Source organism: Octopus bimaculoides, chromosome 26 (genome assembly GCF_001194135.2).
Source record: "Octopus bimaculoides isolate UCB-OBI-ISO-001 chromosome 26, ASM119413v2, whole genome shotgun sequence".
NCBI classification, from domain to species: domain Eukaryota; kingdom Metazoa; phylum Mollusca; class Cephalopoda; order Octopoda; family Octopodidae; genus Octopus; species Octopus bimaculoides.
Genome location: NC_069006.1, coordinates 19,303,487 through 19,309,470, shown reverse-complemented (window position 1 = coordinate 19,309,470; position 5,984 = coordinate 19,303,487).

Here is a 5,984-nt window from a genome sequence, read left to right as displayed (position 1 = left end):
CACACATGCACACACACACACACACACACACACACACAACACATACATACATACACACATACACACACAAGCTCTCATGAACACACACACACACAACAGGCTTCTTTCAGTTTCTGTCTACCAAATCCACTCACAAGGCTTTGGTCAGCCTGAAGCTATAGTAGAAGACACTTGCCCAAGGTGCCATGCAATGGGACTGAACCTGGAACCATGTGGTTGGGAAGCAAGCTTCTTACCACCACACAGCCATGCCTGCACCTATAAACTATGTTTATTTTCTTTCATTGTCCTTCCTTTCTTTCTCTCTTGTTTTTGAAAAACAATAAGATGCAATTTGACATCGATTCTCATTACATTAGTCATGCCACCAGGATATACTCTACCAAGAGACAAGCTTGCATGCTATCAGAGCATGTGCCAACAATGCATAACTTCCACTCCGATGACAATCAGCAGAGTCACTCCAGCCCCACCATCTAAAACAAGCTGGGATTTCAAGCAGATCATGCACCACTCTTCAGAGGAATTACCATCTGGCTGGTCCTATGTTCCAAAATATCATCCTTTTATGTTCACTTTCCATGCTGGCATGGGTTGAATGACTCGGTACTGTTGCAGTACAAGCCAGTTCATAGATTCCCTGAGTGATCAGATGATAGCATCTAACTCATATATTCCATTCTTGGCATGATTTCTAAGGTTGGATGCTCTGTTTGATACCAACAGCAAGGTCTCATGTTCTCAACAAAAGTCATTTCTACCCTATGTTGTCTTCATTCATTTACCAGCTTTACAGAATGTACCAGATGCTAGAATATGGCCTGGTTCTCTGTCAGTTATGGTAACAAGTGTTCCAGTTGATATGATCAGCCAAACAGCCTGCTTGTGAGATTAACATGCAAGTGGCTGAGCACTCCACAGACATGTGTACCCTTAACGTAGTTGTCAGGGAGATTCGAAATGACACAGAGTAGTGTGACAAGGCTGGTCCTTTGAATTACAGAAACAATTCAGTTTTGCCAGCTGAATGGACTGAAGCTCAACAAGAAATAAAGTGTCTTGGACCTATTGTACTGCTGGGAACTGAACTCTTAACCTCACAGTCATGAGCCAAATCCCCTAGCCACTAAGCCATGCACCTTCCCAGAGTATATCAGTGCTAGAAAGGCTGCATTGTTTTCCCTACAGAACCAAAGAGCCCTCACTAAGTTGTCCCTTCTTTTTCAAGGCAAACTCAACTGAGCAGATGTATTTTCTTTATATTTTTTATTTGTTTGAGTCATTAGACTGTGGCCATGCTGGGGCACTGCTTTGAAGAACTTTTATTTGAATGAATCGACACCAATTGTTTTTTTTTAAGCCTGGTACTTATTGTATTGGTCTCTTTTGCTGAACTGCTAAGTTACAGGGACATAAACTCACCAACACCAGTGTCATGGAGTGGGACACACACACACACACACACACACACACACACACACATACACAACAGGCTTCTATCAGTTTCCGTCTACCAAATCCACTCACAAGGCTTTGGTCAGCCCGAGGCTATAGTACAAAACACTTGTCCAAGGTGCCACGCAGTGGGACTGAACCCGGAACCATGTGGTTGAAAAGCAGGTTTCTTACCAAACAGCCACATGAGAGTAAAGGAATGTGGGGAAGGAAAAGAGAGTGATAGGAAAGAGAATGGTAAGGGCAGGAGTAATGAAAGGGATGGTGAGAGATGGCTTCATGTTAGTGAGGAAGACAGAGTGGTGATAGGAGGAGTAGTGGAAGTGAAAGGGAAATGACAGTGATATGGGTGGGGGGTGGGGAGTAATGTGAAAGAGGAAAAAGGCTCGAAGTGAGCAATGAGTAGCAGTAAGATCTATGCCAACAAAGTGTTAGGAGAGGGAGAAATGTGAGACAGAATGAAGAACTGAAGGATGGCACTACAGATAGGTGATGGGTGGCAATAGAGATGCCAATGGTAAGTGATAATTGTGGATGTCACTGAGAAGTAAAGTGTAAGAGAGAAAGAGAGAGAGAGTGGGGGGGAGGGTGTAGGAAGAGAACGATGGTTAACAATAAAGAAGGGTAACAGTAGGGTGAATCCGTATCAGCCATGGTTACCCTGCAAGCCTGTGGGATTTTCCGAACAGCATACCTAGTGAAAAATTACCTCCAATTTCTTTAGTGGTGTGGCCTGCCTGAAGATAAAGCCATGGCATGTGTGGCCCACTTCTTGAAAGAGGTTGTCTGTGTCTGTTATATATAGCTGGGTCTGATCCAATCTACTGTGAAGGGAGAGAGGTAGAGTGACAGAAATAAACGATGGAGAGGAGATTGAATATAGACTGACTCAATATAATTCTTTGTTGTACAGGTAGCATGGGGCAGTAAATAGGAGAGATGATGAGCAATAGGTGAGAAGGTCAAAAAAGGGATAGCATAGACTTAACAGAAATATAATGGTTAGAGACCCAAGAATAAATATCACACCGCCTCCATTTAATGAGCATTTTGCCATGCTTGCTGGCTTAGTGGTGAGGGTGTTGGAGTCATGACTGTAAGATTGTGGTTTCAATTCCTGGACCAGAAGGTGCATTGTGTTCTTAAGCAAAACACTTCATTTAACATTGCTCCAGTCCACTCAGCTGGTAAAAATGGGTAATTCTGTGATAGACCAGCATCCCATCCAGGGAGGAATACGTATGCCAGAGAAACCAGGAAACTGGCCCTTTCCTCCCCACAGAATAATGTGGGTTTGGCAAGTCTTCTCTAGCGCTGGGTGTCATCACCATCACATTTCTTTGTCTTCATCTTTGGGAGTTCATCTTCATTATAAGTCATCTTCACTACATTATCCCATGTCTTCCTGGGTTTTCCCACCTTCCACTGGTTTCATCCGACATTTTTCTTGTGCATCACATGTCTTTACTGACACAATTTCCTCGCTTATATACTCTACATCTACATCGGATTCTTCTGATTGCCAAATTGTCTCTCAATTCTGTTGTTCATGCTAACTAGTATTGCTTGCTTCATTGCATTCTCACCATCACAAATCTTCTGTATATCATCTTATAAAAATACAGTACCTCTCTCTCTCTTTCACACACACACACACACACGCATGCACAAATGCAATACTAGAAACATTATGCCATAGTGCAGGGTTTTTGGTCTTCTCTAGTGGGAGCCAATTGGCCATCTGCTTCCTTGAACATATATAAAGTGGCCACCCTGTGTGACTCACACACTCTGCACTCCCCACCCACACATTATGTCACATAAAACAGTTTGAACCAATTTGTGTGCAACTGAGATACATCTGCAGCAGATGGCACTAAAATATTGTGATGGAACAGATATATGCCAGTACTTAAAAGATTGAAGCACTTAACAAAAAAAACAAAAAAAAAACTATTGCAAAAAACACCCTGATTACAATACTTTGAGACATTCCTGAGTAAACAAATAAGTGAGTTAAGAATAACCAGCTAGACATTGTTATTCTAAATACCTTCTTACCTGTTGATGAAGTTTCAAAATGTAAGGTCTTAGGGGTAAATGTGAAACAACTGAAGGGATGGAGTAAAAGCTTTCCTTTATCTCCAGAGATTTAGACTAGTTAAAGTATGTTAGAGAAAAAGTAAACCTATGCAAGATGCTAGATATCAAACAACTAGACACACAAACTTTACAAGACATAACATTAGTAGATACAACAGACATTCTATGTAGGGTTCCTCTCCCTAAACTGAATATATGAAACAGATTTACACACATACATGCAAACATATACACACTGTATGCATTTGAAACAAATGAGGTTCAGTTTGATGTTGCAGGAGAAAAACATGCTAAAAGGGACATAACGATTTCATTTATTTGATAACAACAATGAAATAATACTTATAATAATAAAATGATGCTATTAATAATAACTTTTATAATTTTTAATAGAACAATTATTATTACTGTTGTTATTATTATAAGCAAGACCCATGCTTGTTCCACATTTACAAATTTTCTCATTTCTACTTTGATGTGTACATTTAATAGATCTTTATAACAGTGTTTCCATTAATGTGTAAAAGATTTCAGCTATCTTCAGATTCATTCCATAGTTAAGATTGTTTAAAGCATAACACATGAAAGCCATGACAAAAAAGTATTTTAGATTATAAATTTTTCCCATCTTTTTTAAGGTGTTTGCCCTCCTTTAAAAAAACAATAAAACAGATAATAACAATAATGCTATGATTTGCAATATATCATTTGATTATTAATACTTAATAACACTGCCTCATGTATAGATTTTTTTTGGTTTTGATGAGAGAACTTTTTTAACAAATGTGAAGATCAAACACCATTGTTTAATGTTCAAGGGAAAATACTGTGTTTTTATTAAATTCAATCAAACCTACCTCATCAAGGCTTGCTGCTGCCCGGAAGTTTGTAGAGATTCATTGCCAAAAAAACACCGGCTCATTTCATATCTGTTTCATCAAAGAGTGCTGTAGAGTGCTGCAGAGCAGGGGTTTAGCTAAGATAGCAATGTGGTTTCTATCCCACTGATGGAGGGCCTTGAGAAAAGCATGAACATTGCAACTACCCATTTCTCCTGTTTCTTCCCTTAACTGGAAAAAAAAAAAAAAAGAAAATAGGGCCTTCATGTGCCTAATCAGTCATTAACACACAAAGAAAAAAAAAAGAAGAAAATGAAAAATTTTTTTTAAAAACCTGAAACCATCAAAACAACTAACTCTACTCATTTGATTTGATAGCAGAAGCTATGCGGTGCCATTTCAATCAACTTCCTGTTCCGGATTGTAAGGGTTCAATTCCCAGTCACACCAGCATCAAGACTCTCATGGATTGTTAAATAAAGATACTATTTTCTTGATCTATCATTGATCTTTACCAATCAATATTTTATAATCACAAGAAAAGAAAACAAAAAAAACTTTTTGTAAGATTGTTGTTATTGCATTTAAAAACAAAAAAATAAAACCCAAAATCTCTTTTGACATTAACTGGTTACTATTTTATTGTAACCAGTTTTTATTGTTTTCACTAAAATTATACAGACCCATTATTATCTTCATATTGATTGTAACAAATGGTACAATTTCCTTAGACATATATAGACTTGTAATATCAGTAAATAAAATCACCAATGTTTTTTTTATACAATCGCTGGAGGACTGTTAAAGTTGAAGCCAGCAGATATACGACACTAACCAAAACTATAGAAATTCTTTAACAGCTCTCCACAAGTTTATCTGAAAGAAACAAAACCCCCACAAAAAAAAAGAAAAAAAGAAAATCATGGGGAAACTTCCCAAAAGCCTTACAAACAATCCATATACACAGAAACAAAATGGCTGGCTGTATTAGACATTTGATTAACAATCCAAAGTGTCATGATTTCTAATCCACTGCAGTCATCTTGTGTATTTTGGCAGTATGCTACATTCCACATTGCCTCAGCTCATTCCAAAGTTTACAGACATAGATACCAGACTTTCTGGGAATGAATGCTACCTGCGATTGTCTTGTGTCATGCTGAAGTGGATGAGATTTATCTTATGCTTTCTGTGCCATGAAACTCGCACTAACAGCCACTGGTTCCTGGAGATATCTACATTTTAAACTAAAACAGACCAAAAAAGAAAAAAAATGCCAACAAATTTTTACATGTTTATGTTCAAACCAGTGTGATGAACAGCTTAAAGCAAGAAGCTAGCTATTGGTGAGTGGAGACATATATGTGGTATGCATCGTGAAGCAAGAGGCTAGCCAATGCTGCTACTGCTGAGTACAGACCACGCTGTGGTTTCAAATTTTTAGCCAAGCTTATATACTTTCTTTACACTGCTAATTCTTCTAAGAAAGTCATGAATAGCTTCACAACAGCCAATTTTCCTCTTCCTTCTTCTCCCTCCCTAAAAATATAGGGCCTTTGTGCTTTAGCCTTAAGAAACTGTTATTTT